The sequence below is a fragment of the Bufo bufo genome, chromosome 6 (genome assembly GCF_905171765.1).
Source record: "Bufo bufo chromosome 6, aBufBuf1.1, whole genome shotgun sequence".
NCBI classification, from domain to species: Eukaryota; Metazoa; Chordata; class Amphibia; order Anura; family Bufonidae; genus Bufo; species Bufo bufo.
The window spans coordinates 28,723,333-28,741,388 of record NC_053394.1 but is presented as its reverse complement, the minus strand read 5'-3'; the positions used below and the strand labels follow the sequence as shown (position 1 = coordinate 28,741,388).

Below are 18,056 nucleotides of genomic sequence, written 5' to 3'. Positions count from 1 at the left end.
AATGAAATACCACCAAATGAAAGCTCTATTAGTGAGAAGAAAAGGAGGTAAAATTCATTTGGGTGGTAAGTTGCATGACCGAGCAATAAATGGTGAAAGTAGTGTAGGTCAGAAGTGTAAAAAGTGGCCTGGTCTTTCAGGGTGTTTAAGCACTGGGGGCTGAGGTGGTTAATTGGGTCCTTATTTGTTCACTAGACACCCCGGTTATAAATTGTTCCCTCAGGGTCTGGTCCCGGTTATCAGCCTCTTTGGGATCTATCTGGATTACAGCCCCTAAAGCCTCCTGAAGTGATAGGGCATAGTCACGGAGGGACTCACCGGGCTTCTGTCTCTGGCCAAAGAAGTGCATCTTTATCTCTGAGGCAGTCCTAGTTTCAAAAGTGGCTCTGAGGCGGGTGAAGATCTGTTCTAAAGTACTCCGCTCAGTAGCAGGCCATGATAACACTTCCCTGCGGGCAGCCCCCTCCAGTTGCGCCAGCATGATTTCCATTTGCTGGTCGGCATTTATAGGGTACAATCGGAATAGTGCCAGCAACTTTTCTTTAAAGTCCTTTAGGGTATGGGTCTCTCCCCTGTAGCGGGGGAACCATGGGGCCCCGAAATAGTAGGGCATGGTAAAGGGCATCATGCTGGGGGCCGCCGGATGACCAGGAGCCGCAAGCTCTCCTGGGGCCGGCTGCTCAGGCACTCCTGGCTCTGACATGGTAGTCTATTTAGAGGTGGCCGCTGGCGACTAAAGGGGCCGGTACACTCCCCTTCCCTCCGGTTACAAGTGCTTACCGGTATCGTCGGGCCTGCGCAGGCCAAGTCTCGCGAGGTTCCGGACGTCCTGAGCACCCGATGACGCAGGAGAAGCAGGGCCGCGGCGGTGCGATGATCAAGAGGGGCGGGACTCTCTGTGTCTTTGCAGGGATCCGCCCACGAATGTCCTCAGCGGCGCGGGAAACTTTACTCCAGGCAGCCGGTGGCCATCTTTAGCAAAACGCTGTCCATTCACTGACAGCAAGCAGGATTGTAAAAAGTCTATAAATCCACACTCCAATGCGGCGATTTTCTTCCTCTGTATAGCGCAATACTGCACAGCGCTTTTTAGAAGTTTTTGGTACACTTTGGGTATAATTTTCAGTCCACAAAGTCCACTTGAAATAAACAGGCAAATTGTCACTTTGGTCACAGGGCAACTGTATAAGGCACAAAGTTCACGCTTCTTGCACTATAAAGCGTGCGTATCCGTGTTCGTGACACGCCAAAAGAGAGGTGCAGTGTACTCAAGTTGTGCGTAGTAGGTGTTTCTGAGTGTAGTAGTGCAATATACACTAACCTGGTACAGCTGACTCTCTGCAAGGGCAGGTATAGGTAGGAATAGTTCGTGACGCCAGTGCCAAGTAAACGGTGGCACGCCGTTTGCGGATGCAGGAATAATTTGAGGAAACGTGGTGTTAAAACAGAACTTCAACTTTAGTAGTTTGCAGGCAGAGACAATATTGGAAACGCAGTTCCTCAGCATATAGTCAATTTTGCAATTCGGTCGATGCAGGCAATTCAGTACAGCAGGGTAATTACAGAGTGTTAAACACAGGATTTGCAGCAAAGGAGCTTGCACTCTAACTCTGTCTGATCCTGGAATGTAGCAATTCTTCACCAAGGCCCATTAACCTAAGTCTGGCTTTATATCCTTGATTATGGCTTAAATAAGTACCTCCTCTGTTTCTCTCAGTACCTCTGGCTCCTCTGATCTTTGCCTCTGTCTCTCCCAGCTTCCTCAGGCTCTAGAAACTTCTGAGCTCTGGTTTAGACTGACTTCTGCACTCCACACTAGATCAGGTTACACTGCCTTTCCCTTCCTTGTCTGGCCTTATATAAACTAGGGCTCCCTAGCTCCCTCTAAGAACTAGAAGCTGTAATAACACCCCTAGCCGGCCTGCACATGCAAGTTTCAATGACAGGGAAATACACACATTACATTACATTTTATAAAACTGACATACAACAACTCCCCATAATTAGGAGGGACGACAGCACACCAAGTGACACTTTGGTAGTGACGGGTATTACAGTTCCCGTACACTACACTCCTACCTGAAGTTGCGGCCGGGCGGCCGGTTCCGGTGCCTTCTGGATGCCATCATGGGACTCTGGCGCCATCTTCCTCTCAGCCAGCAACTTCTCAGTGACGATGGGTGCTGCGTCAGCGGCGTCCTCCGCGGGAACAGTCTCGACGTCGAATTCCATCTGGCGTGGCACGTCACTTTCCGCGGGGGCGCTTGACAAAGCGGAGGAATCCACGGCCTCCGAGAACTCCATCAGGTCAGGGCCTTGTGCAGCAGGAACCGGGACTTCAGTGGCGGTCTCCTCCGGAATGCTGGACAAGGTGAGCGGTGCTTCTATCTTGGCCAGGGAGGAATCCACAGCCTCCAACATGGTAGCGAATACCGAGGGCCCACCTTTGTGCATGATCTGGGAGACATGGATCTCCGGTGGATGCTCCTCATAGACGGCTTCTCCACAAATCGCCATCTGGTTCCACCGAGGTTGGGGAAACGCCATCTTGGCCTCTTCTTCCCTCTGGCAAATAGCAGGTTCTGAGGGTGCAGCCCAGGGGGTGGAGACTTTATTACCTCGGTCCACAATAGAAAGTTCATGGTGGGCAGTCTCTATTTTTCCCGCTCCTGAAGGGGCGTATTCGACATCTTCGCGCCTTTCTTGAGGGGGTGTTGCTAGTTTTTCCCGCTTCTGGGGGGCGTAGACAGCATTTTCGCGCTCCTGAGAGGGCGTTCCTCTGTTCCTTTGTCTTTGGGCATGAAGATGAGGCGCCATTTTAAACGAATATGGCGAATTCTATAATGCCGAATTTAACTATTTGAATGCTGGAGCGCACGGTCAGCGCCTTCTTGACACAGCAATACAAGTAAGAAAGTCACTTTTTTAGCGATTTCTTCACAATCCTCAGCCTTGCTAATACTGTTAAGCATGCGGTTTAGGTCCGTTTTTTAGCGCACAATTGGATGCAGTTCTGTTGTTAGGGATGGACACACAATTCAATCCGATCCTGTTCGTGACGCCACTTGATGCAATGAGCAGGACACTGGGTCAGTGGGAATGCTATGCAGTGGGTCAGTTTATATGTATATAAGTTTGTGACGCCAGTTGCAGCTTGCGCAGGTACAGTAGCAGGGCCCTTTAAGATGTTATAGCTCACGTACCAGGTGAGGAATGCCAGAGGGGGATAATGTCTCTGTCTAGCAGGTATGGTAGTGTCAACGGTGTCTCCTACCTTGGTACGGCTGGACTTCTGTATCCTGGCTCACATGCAACAAAATTGAGTGCTGTTAATAGGAGTAATTGAGGAATGATGGAAATCCACACAGATAATAGGGTCCAACTTGTCTTTACTTGGTGATATGCAGCTTTGATCCATACAGTGTGCAATAGTCTAGGATCCCAGCAGGTAGAGGCAATATGTGGCAGGAATTTATATGTATTCTGCATCTGATCATACGCCTATTAGAATCTGGCAGGTATCTATCTTCTGCTCTGTCTTTAGTCTGCTTAGTTTGGGTCTGACTAGCTGAAGAGGTACTTATCTTCTCTTTGTCTTGGGATCTTTACTTACAGGACTGCTCGCAGGGTATGATGGTGGCTTCCTGGAGATCTGATAGTTCTGTGAAGGGCTGCTTTCTTTGTCCACAGCTGAGGTAAGGGACTCAGGCTGGGAAGGTTGATCTTGGGCCTCAGCCGAGGCTCGGATCCTTGGTTGGGGTCCCTGTTTCTGGGAGCTCCTACTAACACAGCCTACCCCAGCAGGGGGGTGGCTCACACTCACTAGAACTTCCTTCTCCTCCTCATAAAGCATGGCATGGGACATCCCACTTCTGCTCATGTAGGGGAGACTAGACTGGAATGGACTATTCCAGGCTAGATACTAACTACGACCTGCTGCATACTGCTGCCACCTGCTGGTGTACATTGACATTACAGCAAATATATAAAACAGGCATAGAAATACATACATTGGCAATGCACGGTTAGATCACACAAGATGGTAATACACATTTACGCTTAACATTATGAAGCAGGGGAACAGAAGTTTAGTGACATACTTCAGGATGTTACACATTTACTATATGATGTCTGATTTTCATTTTTTTCATTAGTCATGGGATAACCCCTTTAATGTCCAATGGTCCATTAATCCTGCTAATCCATTACTTAATCGGAATGTGTCACCTAGAGTTTTTAACAACTAAAACTAAATGTCGATACATATTCTTTTTTCTAACCATTTTTTTTTCTGATTGTAGATTGCTTTATTCTGCTTTCTGTACATTATTTTTGTGGTGGCCATCTTGGCCGAGCTGATGTTGGTAACATTTAGAAATATGCTTACAGCAGCCATATAGACACATTAGACATGAGATGTGCATTGTATTCTGTGGGAGAGTGTCGTGGGCATGCTTTTCTCTGTGAGGTGTGCAGAGGTGATTGTGCAAGGAGGGGGTGAAGTGTTACCTATTGTGAATGGTGGGTCCTGTGTTATATATATATGAGGTGTAATCTGTAAGTGTAATCCTGGCTCTGATGATGATGAGATGACTGCTGAGAAGTGATCTTTACAGGACAGGAAATGTCAGCCTAATTTATTTTTATTTTTTTATTTAATGTGTGCACAGTAGCATTTACTTTATACTAGAAGCATTTCTGCATACAATTTTTATATTATTTATATTACATTATTTTTACCATTTTTCTTTTTATGGGATCACTATTTTATAACTTTATTTTACATTTACAATGTATTTTCATAATCTGTATAACTGCAAATTATACTCTGTTTCACTATGACACAGCATGCTTTTAGGTAAACACGAGTGTGCCCTAACAGCCGGCTCACAGAACTAACAGCCTTCATAAGTGCTACGGGCTGACTGCAGGTGGCTTACCCAGTCTCTGATCGGGTCATTGGGAAACCTGGGGACCCAATTGTAGGGGGTGTCCTCCTTAAAATGGACTATGGCAGTGACCTGCTCTAAGAACCAAAACTGTGAGTAACAGCTGGTTCTCCAACCGGGAGCTGCCAACTCTCCTGTATTGCAAGACGTCAACTGCAGACTGAGGACCTACACCACCATCAATCATATGAGTGGACAGTCCCTAAATGGTTAAGAGGCAATAGTCTGCATATGCAGGAGGTCCACAGCAGATCGGTGTGATGCAGAGGAACATAGGAGGTCAGGAGGATACCATGCAACGGGGCAGACGTGTCTGCCTTTGCATTAGCTACCTGGCATTGGTTGCTATTGTTCATTTTGCTATGTGGGTGTAGTGCGTGTATAATGTGTGTATGTGTATAGTGTGTGTGTAATATATTTGTAGGGTGTGTGCATAATGTGTGTAATGTGTATGTAGTGTGTGTGTAATGTGTGTATGTGTAGTGTAAGTCAACACTTAAAGGGAACCTGTCACCAGGATTTTGAGTATAGAGCTGAGGACATGGGTTGATAGATGGCCGCTAGCATTCCGCAATATCCAGTCCCCATAGCTCTGTGTGCTTTTATTGTGTAAAAAAAACGATTTGATACATATGCCAAATTAACCTGAGATGAGTCAGAGCTTGAAAATATGACTCTTCTCTGGTCACACAAGTAAGATATGACTCTTTTATGTCCACTCACCATTTCTGCCGCCCAGCGCGCTCCAGCCCGCCCCTCTCCTCTAGATTGACAGACTACTTCTCTGCATCTCGGCTGAATTCTCGCGCCTGCGCCGTGTGCTTCTGTATTCGGCACAGGCGCAGTGACTGTCTCCCTGCGTTGGCATCTTCACTGTGCCTGCGCCGATTACGGCGCAGGGAGCCGTCCAACAGTCACTGCGCCTGCGCCGAATACAGAAGCACACGGCACAGGCGCGAGTAGGCTGTCAATCTAGAGGAGAGGGGCGGGCTGGAGCGCGCTGGGCGGCAGACATGGCGAGTGGACGGAGCCTCTAGGTACTGAAAAGACGCCCCCATAGCACCTAGAGGCTCATTTGCATACCAATAAAACTACGTTTTTTAGGTTAACCGCTGCACAGAAAGGGATTACAATAGCATGGTTAGGTAGAGCAGACACGAGCAGATCGCTAGTGTCTGACAGCTAATTAGGTGAAAATGTGGTGGTAGAAACCCTTTAAGACAAGAATGTGCCCTCGATTTGAAAATGTTAAATCTAGTTTATTCTGCAGTGTCAGAGCTCACATTGGAGCAGAAACGCTGCATGGTATATGGACACATGTAGTACAATCGGGGTTGGGAGACTGTGGAGAAGGACTGAGGAGAGTGACACTTCCAATAGAAAAAAGTACCAGAAGAAGAATGCGATCACGTCTGGTTCCTACACCGAATCCTCATCCTGAGCTGTAATCTGCTCCAACGACCCTGCAGCTGACGACACAAAGCTGGGGACCTTCAGCACAGTAGGTTGTACTCAGCGCACCAGCCTGGACCAAGCTATGTTCTCCAGGGTTAACGACTCCACTCACCCTACACTTTCGGGGGACAATATTTTCCCCAACATCCTGCAGAGACCTTTTGCTTAATCCACCTGGAATCCCCTTTAACATTAACATGCACTTACCATCGATACCCCAGTCCAATGCTGCCAATAGAAGAGATGAACATAGGAAGTATAGGAAGAAAGAAGATAAAATGTTACCCTTTCTAACACAGGTTCCTCCTCAACTGGGCCAAACCCCCCTTCTCCTCAGCCACAATCAATATCACTACCAAGCCCCCCTAATGCCCTGTGGTGTTCGGCTAGAGTAACATAGTGACTTAGTCATGCGACTAAAGATTGCAATGCAATCCGCAGTACAATATCTCATCTGGACATTTACGACATACGGATTGGACAATTCTGGGACCAGCTCCAAACTCATAAATGGGGCCCCAGTGTGGATGGAGAGGAGAGACACACTAGACGTGTGGGGTTTTCTCCATGCACCGCTATGAGACTTAGGGCTCATTCAGACCAGCGTGTGCAGTCCGAAAATCACGTTCTGTGTGCATTATACTGATTTATAATGCTATGTGCCTCTGCCCATAAAGCTGTCACTATGATTCTGTAGCAATAAGGTAAAGCAGAGAAACATAGTATTAGAAGTCAGTTAAAGGGTCCATTCACACGTCCGTGGACATGGAATAGAGTGGAGGAGGACACTTGACATATGAAGGAGAAGGGCACTGTGTTTTTATCACTTTGTCTTACATCTAGTGTCTTACACCGTGGACCTCCTTCTCATGGTTCAGAGTAGAGATCAAAAGCAGAACTTTACTTTCCGGTGTTGACCCAAAACCAGGCTTATACTTAGGTTCCAATCCTCACTATTTGGTTCCACTTCATGTACAGATGTTTGTGCATTGGTTCCTGACACCAACCAACAGTCTGGCTGGACACCAATTAAGTGTGCAAGCTGAACATGTTACTGTTCACCTCATCCCATCTGTCACTGTCTGCTTAATGTAAGTCCAGCCCGGGCTTGCTGCAGAACAGCTGTGGTAGCCTCAGGCCACTTTTTTATGACCTTGTGCAATCTTTCATAATAATGGGCAGTTTAGGCAGCCATGGCACCCTGGAAGCCTCGGGATCTGGACAGCCACGCAAACTGCTCACATTATAATCTGCTACTGCACATACAGTATGTACAAGAATATAACAATTATATTGATGTCTCCCTATTTGCAATATTATAACTACTACCATTACTATGTACAAAATATGTATAAAAAATTTATAATACCATGTACAAAAATATAATAATACTGCTCCTATGTACATGAATATAACTACTATAATACTGCTCCTATGTACATGAATATAACTACTATAATACTGCTCCTATGTACAATAATATAACTACTATAATACTGCTCCTATGTACAAGAATATAACTACTATAATACTGCTCCTATGTACAAGAATATAACTACTATAATACTGCTCCTATGTACATGAATATAACTACTATAATACTGCTCCTATGTACAAGAATATAACTACTATAATACTGCTCCTATGTACATGAATATAACTACTATAATACTGATCCTATGTACAAGAATATAACTACTATAATACTGCTCCTATGTACAAGAATATAACTACTATAATACTTCATCCTATGTCCAAGAAAATAACTACTATAATACTGCTCCTATGTACAAGAATATAACTACTATAATACTGCTCCTATGTACAAGAATATAACTACTATAATACTGCTCCTATGTACATGAATATAACTACTATAATACTGCTCCTATGTACAAGAATATAACTACTATAATACTGCTCCTATGTACAAGAATATATCTACTATAATACTGCTCCTATGTACAAGAATATAACTACTATAATACTGCTCCTATGTACAAGAATATATCTACTATAATACTGCCTCCTATGTACAAGAATATAACTACTATAATACTGCCTCCTATGTACATGAATATAACTACTATAATACTGCTCACATGTACAAGAATATAACTACTATAATACTGCCTCCTATGTACAAGGATATAACTACTATAATACTGCTCCTATGTACAAGAATATAACTACTATAATACTGCTCCTATGTACATGAATATAACTACTATAATACTTCATCCTATGTCCAAGAATATAACTACTATAATACTGCTCCTATGTACAAGAATATATCTACTATAATACTGCCTCCTATGTACAAGAATATAACTACTATAATACTGCCTCCTATGTACATGAATATAACTACTATAATACTGCTCCCATGTACAAGAATATAACTACTATAATACTGCTTCTATGTACAAGAATATAACTACTATAATACTGCTCCTATGTACATAAATATAACTACTATAATACTGCTCCTATGTACATAAATATAACTACTATAATACTGCTCCTATGTACAAGAATATTACTACTATAATACTGCTCCTATGTACATGAATATAACTACTATAATACTGCTCCTATGTACATAAATATAACTACTATAATACTGCTCCTATGTACATAAATATAACTACTATAATACTGCTCCTATGTACAAGAATATTACTACTATAATACTGCTTTTATGTACAAGAATATAACTACTATAATACTGCTCCTATGTACTAGAATATAACTGCTATAATACTGCTCCTATGTACAAGAATATATCTACTATAATACTGCTCCTATGTACAAGAATATAACTACTATAATACTGCCTCCTCTGTACAGGAAAATAACTAATACTGCCTCCTATGTACATGAATATAACCACAATAATATTGCCTCCTATGTACAAGAATATTACTACTATAATAATGCATCCTATGTACAATAATATAACTACTATAATACTGCTCCTATGTACATGAATATAACTACTATAATACTTCCTCCTATGTCCAAGAATATAACTACTATAATACTGCCTCCTATGTACAAGAATATAACTACTATAATACTTCCTCCTATGTCCAAGAATATTACTACTATAATGCTGCTCCTATGTACAAGAATATAACTACTATAATACTGCCTCCTGTGTACAAGATTATAACTACTATAATACTGCTCCTATGTACAAGAATATAACTACTATGGGGGGCGGAGCCTAGCCACGCTGCTGAATGGCTGCACACGCTTGAGCTCCTCCAGCATTTCGGCTCATTTGCCCTAATTAAGCTTATAATTTGCCTTATTATGGGGAAGTCTGGCGAGGATAAGACCAGAGGAAGTTCAGAGATTACCCCGCTGCACACTAAACAACCGGAGATGGAGAAATTCCTTCGGAAAACGCAGAGGCTTGCTGCTCAGAAAGGCCCCAATATGGCGTCGTCTACGGCACATGACTCCGATATAGGAGACCTCTCCGACGCAGGCAGCAGCTCTGATACCTCAGAAAGGCGAGGCCTTGCCGACAGTGGCGCGGGAGATTTTCTCCATGCTGCTGGATCCGGACAGAGCGGCGGGAGTTGTGGTGGAGTGCATCCACAGGGCCTTGCTACCCAGGCCGAAGCCGCAAGAGCCACCGCGGGACGTGATCTGTGGCCTGTTAAGTTACGCCGACACAGCGGCCCTCCTGAAAAAACGGGAGTTAGAGGTACTAGAATACGAGAACACTCCGATCCAAATGTTCCAAGACCTCGCGCCATCCACGTTGGCCAAGCGGCGCCTTTTAAAGCCTCTTCTAGATGTCCTGAGGAAAACGTTGACTCCTTTCCGTTGGTTGTACCCCTTCGGCCTGGCGATTTCAAGAAATGGTAAACTACTTACCGTGCGTTCTCCCACAGACCTCGCTTCTGTCTGGAAGTCTTTCGATGTCCCTCCTGTGGATATCCCCTCATGGCTACTGGCTGACCAAGATGGCCCCCTGCCTGTTCCACCTCGTTCAGCTGCCTGGCAGATGGCCTCAGCAGGTAAACCGGTCCGTCCAGGAAAGGGCAGGATGGATAGAGCCCTCACCTGAACACCGTCTTCCTCAGCTCCATATGTGAGCCTGTGCTGTTGATGCATTCTCTCTCCAGGCTTGGAGAGGACTGTCTTCCATCTCCCTGTTTATAGGCTCATCTTGGATGATCTTATCTTTTTTCTAAATTTTTTATGGAACTTGTTCCGTGTTATATGGCTAATGTTTTGCTATTAATAGCGGGTCGACCTTGGGACGCTTTGCTGCTTTTACTTAACGTCACTTCTGCGGTTGCAGAACCGGATCCCCGCATGAAGGGTAAAAGACCGGATAGTTACCGATGCTGGACATTTCCTTTTTTGTTGTCGGTCTCTTGTTTTAGACCGTAAGGTGCTTTACTTGCCCCCTCGCCAGTCCAATCCTGTCTTGGCTGGTGATAAGTGAAGCATTCACTACATCTTAGCGAGCTGGTTCCTTACCAGTTCAACATGTTATTTGTTACCTTCCTCATTTTATTTTATTTTATTTTATATGTTTCCCTTTTCCCCCTTTTCCTCTTCTCTGCTCATATCTATTATTTGCTCTTTGATGCTTCTGTGGATAATAAGTGCTGTCAATCCCTTGATTGCCTGATGAAATGTCTTCCATAGTAGTTGCCTCGCTTAATGTACATGGGCTGAACGAGCCATGCAAAAGGACTCAAATCCTCTCTCTCCTTCTAAGGGATAAAGTCTCAGTGGCTTTTCTGCAAGAGACCCATTTCAAAACTGGTAAAATCCCCAACCTCCCTCCTAGGAAATTTGCCCAGTGGTCTCACAGCACGCATGACTCTGCCAGTAGGGGGGTTAGTGTAGCTGTGCACAAATGCCTTCCCTTTAAGCACACCGCTACTTCTGCGGATCCTGAGGGCAGGTTTATCTTTGTAAAAGGTGTACTAGGTGACTCCCCAGTGACATTCGCTAACTTATATGCCCCTAACAGAGGCCAAGTACCATGGCTCGTTCAGACCCTTGATTTGTTGTCATCCTTTTCTGATGGACTACTGGTCTTAGGGGGTAATTTCAATGTCACTCTGAATCCGGCCGTGGACACTTCCACAGATAGACCGTCTGTGTCTTATAAACTCCTGAGAAGGTGGAAAATTTCCCTGAGAAAACTGAAAGTCTTGGATGTAGGGCGTGCTTTGAACCCCAATGGCCGAGATTATACGTATTACTCACATGCCAAGGCTTCCTTCCACAGATTAGATTATCTGTTCCTGTCAGATTCACATATACGTAATGTCTCTGGGGCCCGAATAGGTAGCATTACATTATCAGATCATGCTCCTGTTCTTATTAACTTCACTATGTCTGGTTCTCAGAGGAAAGAGCGTCTTTGGCGTCTAAATGATACTTTGATTTTGGATCCCACTCATACCTCCAAAGTTAGAGCCTCGATATCTGAGTTTTTTATGCTTAATGACACACAAGACTCACCTCCTTCCCCCTCCATTCTGTGGGAATCCCATAAGGTTGTGCTTAGGGGAGAACTCATTGCCTTAGGGGCATTTGTGAAAAAACAGAGGACACAAGCTCTGGATTCCTTGTTGAAGAGGATCGCCTGCCTTGAGTCCTCTCACAAGGAATCACAGGCTGTGCTCGCCCCTAGCGGAGCTCACTGAAGCTAGAACTCGTCTAAAAAATTTACTGAATATCACTTCTGCAAAGCTGGTACTGCGCTCACGTTTTAAAGCCTATGCTCATGGAAATAGGGGAAACAGACTGATGTCGGCCATTGCCAAGAAGCAATTCTCTGACTCCTTTGTCTCCTCTATTAAGGACTCTAAGGGAAATGTACATAAATCCACTCCTGATGTCGCCAAGGCATTTTGCGCCTTCTATGAGGCGTTATACAATTTACCTTCCCCCACTGGGACCACTCCTAGTGACCTCTCAGAGGCTACGGATAAATTTCTACAGACCCTAAGCCTTCCCTCCATATCCCCTACCAAGTCGTCCCAGCTGACTAGGCCTATCACTGACTTGGAAATCCGTGAGGTTCTCATGTCTATCCCCTCGGGCAAAAGCCCGGGCCCTGATGGATTTTCCATCACTTACTATAAGTCCTTTCAAGACGTTTTAATCCTCAGTTTCATAAATTTGTGCAACTTCCTTCTTACTGGAGGCTTCCTTGCTCCTCACTCCCTATTGGCGCATATTACGGTCATACATAAAGATAATAAGGACCCGACTTGCTGCAGTAACTATAGGCCGATCTCCTTGCTTAATAATGATGTGAAATGGTGGGCGAAGATTCTGGCCACAAGGCTTCAGAGTGTCCTTCCTGACATTGTCTATGAGGAGCAAGTTGGCTTTGTCCATGGCAGACAGGGGTCTGAAAATACGATCCGGCTTCTCCACCTTGTAAACTGGGCCAAGAGATCCTCGAAGCCCTTGGTTTTGTTGAGCACGGATGCGGAAAAGGCCTTTGACAGGGTCAGTTGGCAATTTATGTCTCGGGCCCTGTCAGGGTTTGGCTTACCCGACCAGTTTATTAGTGCCATACATACCTTGTATTCGGCCCCCTCTGCCATGGTCAAGGTCAATGGTGCATTGTCCCCGCCGTTTCGCATCACTAATGGGACGAGGCAAGGGTGTCCCCTCTCTCCGGCACTATTCATATTAGTGATGGAGACCCTTTTATGTAGAATTAGAGCAGACCCGGACATTAAAGGCCTTCAGATTGGCACTCATACCCATATTACTGCAGCATTTGCGGATGACCTTTTAGTCATGACCTCTAATCCTAAAGAATCTTTGCCCAAATTACTGAAGATATTTGAGGACTTTGGATTCATTTCCAATTTTAAAATTAACTATGGGAAGTCCATAGCACTTAACATCTCTTGCCCCCAAGCGGTGATTAACGCTCTCAAGTGTAACAGACCTTTTGTTTGGGCCTCCAGAGACATTACGTTCTTAGGGACTCATATTTCGGCTAATGTCCAAGAGTTGGCCTCCCTCAATTACACACCGCTCCTCCAATCAGTTCGCACCCACCTTCAAAATCTAAAACTTCCATTTGTCTCCTGGGTTGGTAGAAAAAACTACCTTAAAACCTTTATTCTCCCCAAATTCCTCTATTTGCTACAATCCCTCCCTATTTGGTTACCAAACTCATATTTCACAGAAGTCCGCCGAGTGTTCACATGCTTTCTTTGGAATGGCAAATCACCTCGTATTGGTTACTCAGTTCTCACAAGGGATAGGAAGTTCAGAGGCTTTGGGATGCCAGATGTAAAGCTTTATTACACAGCTGTACAGCTATGTAGATGCGTAGCTGTTATGTCCCGTCAGTCTAGCTCCCTTTGCTCTCGCCTTGAGTCTGTGCTGCTCTCCAAACAAGAACGACTTACTCTGTGGGGTATCAGGGCCTTCTCAGCTAATCACTATGCCTCCTCTCCGGTTTGGAAGGGTATGCTGGTTGAGTGGTCCAAAATGGTCCAGTCCCAAACATTTAGCTTCCCTAATCCCTGTATGCCACTTAAACTACTACAAAGCTACATTCATCCATCCATTTTGAACCCCTCCGGGATTTGGTCTAAGCTCGCCGATATATCTTTGCGAGATGTCCTTCTCCCGGATGGCAGTTTGAATGTGGATTTGATAATGGGGCTCCCAGAGGTTAAGACTGCACCATTTTTTCATCTCGCTGATTTTAAAAGAGATACTAAATTGGGTATTGGATCCCTTTCTGGGAAAAGCTCACCCTCCTGGCTTGAGAGGAAGGTTACGGCCACTAAACCCCCTCTTAGGCCACTATCTCAGATGTATAAGGAAATGCTCTCCTCATTTCCACCGGAGCTCCGTTATGTGACCTCCTGGGAGAGGGAGCTCTATTTGACCCTTACGGAGCCGGAAAGAGCCTTTATCCTGACGCATTTGCACGGCTTCAACCGCTGCGTGAGGATTCAGGAGAATTCCTTCAAGCTTCTTAGTAGGTGGTACAAGACACCTGAGTTCTTGCACAAACTGAACCCAGAGGTCCCGGAAGCATGCTGGAGGTGTGGCTTGGAAGTGGGTTCCCTGTCTCATATTTGGTGGCTTTGTCAGAAAATCCAGCCGTTTTGGAAGACAATTGAGTCTTTGATCAACCAAATATGCAATACCAAGATCATCTTGGACGCTAAACTCATTCTATTATGGTGCCCCAATAGTACTCTCACTCCTGCCAAGGATAATCTCCCGACATTGATGCTTACTGCAGCTAAATTGCTTATTCCTTTCCTATGGAAAAATGACTCCCCTCCGACTCTTCCTATGTGGACAGATAAGGTAGACCAGATCTACCATTTTGAGGAGCTAGCGCATTGGGAAACTAACTCACGCTCTCGCTTCCTAAAATTGTGGTCTCCATGGAAAGCACATAGAAACTTTATTTAGAAGAGCAGAATTCCCTATTTCCCTGTTCTCCCCGCTACATTTTTTTTATTTTTTTTCCCTGTCTGTCCCTTTCCTATGTTCCCCCTTTTCCCTATTTACTATTAACTTCTGATTGATAAACATGATAATTTATGATGTTTATACATGATGTGTATGTCTTATTCATCTTGAGACTCATTGTCATTGTGTTATTGTCATGTGTGGGCATTTGGCCTCTACTTTTTCTTTCAATAAAAAGAAATATGGTTAAGAATATAACTACTATAATACTGCCTCCTATGTACAAGAATATAACTGCTATAATACTGCTCCTATGTACAAGAATATAACTGCTATAATACTGCTGCCATGTACAAGAATATAACTACTATAATGCTGCTCCTATGTACAAGAATATAACTACTATAATACTGCCTCCTATGTACAAGAATATAACTACTATAATACTGCTCCTATGTACAAGAATATAACTACTATAATACTGCTCCTATGTACAAGAATATACCTACTATAATACTGCTCCTATGTACAAGAATATAACTGCTATAATACCGCTGCTATGTACAAGACTATAACTACTATAATACTGCTCCTATGTACAAGAATATAACTACTATAATACTGCCTCCTGTGTACAAGAATATAACTACTATAATACTGCTCCTATGTACAAGAATATAACTACTATAATACTGCCTCCTATGTAGAAGAATATAACTACTATAATACTGCTCCTATGTACAAGAATATAACTACTATCATACTGCTCCTATGTACAAGAATGTTACTACTATAATACTGCTCCTATGTACAAGAATATAACTGCTATAATACTGCCTCCTATATACAAGAATATAACTACTATAATACTGCTCCTATATACAAGAATATAACTACTATAATACTGCCTCCTGTGTACAAGAATATAACTACTATAATAATACTCCTATGTACAAGAATATAACTACTATAATACTGCCTCCTTTGTACAAGAATATAACTACTATAATACTGCCTCCTATGTACAAGAATATAACTACTATAATACTGCCTCCTATGTACAAGAATATAACTACTATAATACTGCCTCCTATGTACAAGAATATAACTACTATAATACTGCTCCTATGTACAAGAATGTAAGTAATATAATACTGTCTCCTATGTACAAGAATATAACTACTATAATACTGCTCTTATGTACAAGAATATAACTACTATAATACTGTCTCCTATGTACAAGAATATAACTGCTATAATACTGCTCTTATGTACATGAATGAAGGGTCCATTTACACGTCCGTATGAATGGGTCCGCCTCCGTTCCGCAATTTTGTGGAATGGGTGTGGACCAATTCATTTTCGTTCTGCAGCCGCAAAAAAGATAGAGCATGTCCTATTCTTGTCCACAGGCACGGACAAGAATAGGCATTTCTATCACAGGGCCGGACATGTGTGGTGTGCAAAATGCAGAACGCACATTGTTTTGCGGACGCGTGAATGGATCCTAATGCCGTGCGCTCGTGCAAGACGAACAGTGTTGAGAATGGAGGATCATGATCACACACGGAGCGTGATTTCAGGACTGCACACGCTTATGTGAAACAGCCCTTAACTGAGAGCTGGCTCAGCTATTTTCGGAAGTTCCATAGCAGTGAATGGAGAGGATGTCATGCACAGGTCACTGTGTAGGTTTATAGAGAGCCCTCGATGCTGCACTTCCACCTTGACTTTCTGAACTCTATAATTGGTTACTCATCTTCCACCTCAAAAAACTGTATGTAGAAGCAGGGCTGCCTGCCTGACAGGGAGTTGTTACTATTTGTATTCAGCACTTTAGCATTTGTGTGCACTACTACACCCAGCAAAGCACTGGACAGTTACTGTGTTGCAATGGTGCCGTGCCACTCAGTTGCAACCCTTGCAGGCTGAATTTGATATTGCACCTGTCCTTGGAGTTACCGTATTTGTCACTTTCCACCAAAATTTAGAGAAAAATGTCAGTGCATCTTATAAAACTAATACTAATGAGCACTTTCATTATGCAGTATGCTGCTAGCAGGGACTTTACTCACCAATCCCTTCTGCAGGCCTGTCATGACTGTGTACATTGTAGGACATTGTGTGCACAATAACAAGATGCTGCACGCAGTCAGGGCGCAGTGCTGCACAGGCTCGGAGAAGACCAGGGAGCGTGACTGCAGGAGAGATCACCGGACCTGAAGAGAAGCAGCAAAGTAAGAGAGGTAACTTATTTTATCTCTGATGGGGTCTAATCTGTTGTTTGATATAGAGGTCTGATCTGATGTCTGACATGGGAGTCGGATCTAAGGTTTGATATGGGGGTCTGATCTGAGGATCTGATAAGGGGGGTCTGAGGGTCTGACATGGGGATCTATCTGAGGTCTGATATGGGCGTCCCATCTGAGGTCTAATACGGGGGTCCCATTCGAGGATCTGATATGGGGGTCTGATCTGAGGATCTGATATGGGGCTCTGATCTGTCTGATATGGGAGTCTGATCTGAGGTCTGATATGGGGGTCTGATCAGAGGTCTGATATGAGGATCTAAACTGCTGTATGATATGTTGTTTTTTTTTAAACCTAGGTGCATATTATCATCAGGTGTGTCTTATAAAGTGAAAAATATGGTATACACTGTATGGAGGCGGACACATATACAGTGTGTTCGGAAAGTCGTCAGACCTTTTCACTTTTTTCATATTTTGTTATATTGCAGTCTTGTATTAAAATAATAAAAATGTAATTTTCCCCATCATTCTGCGCTCAATACCCCATAATGAGAAAACAGAATGTTAGAAATCGTGATAATGTAGGGAGGTGCTGCGTCGCGCCCTTCACCCTCGCTTCTCACCCCGCCACGCTGTGTTCTGTCCTGCCCACATGACGGAGCTGCTACTGAGCGACGGGAGTGCAACATACCGTCTGAACATATTCATGGTCGGTGGAAGTGCTGTGCCTTGAGAGCTTGATGTCTGGTCGGTGTCTCGTGGGTATGCGGTGTGCCGGGCTTCCGTTGGTCCCCCCTGGCTTCTCCTGATTTCTGTTATCCGCCCCCTGGTGACTCCGCTCCCTGGTAACTCCTGATTTTGTCGCCTTCTGTTCTCCGCTCTCCGCTCCCTGGTGGTTCCTGAATGAAGGTTTGAAGTGGTTTCTACGTGTGGCTCCTCGGCTCCCTCCTGC

At 44.2% G+C, this 18,056-nt stretch overlaps 1 long non-coding RNA gene across 1 annotated transcript in view; it reads left to right on the top strand.

Moving 5' to 3' along the window:
• The first annotated feature begins 16,923 nt into the window (after nucleotides 1–16,923).
• LOC121004404 overlaps nucleotides 16,924–18,056 on the top strand; it is a 31,752-nt gene continuing 30,619 nt past the window's right edge. The window contains exon 1 of the long non-coding RNA XR_005779710.1: nucleotides 16,924–17,098. This is a non-coding gene — a long non-coding RNA (uncharacterized LOC121004404). The remainder of the gene's footprint in view (nucleotides 17,099–18,056) is intronic.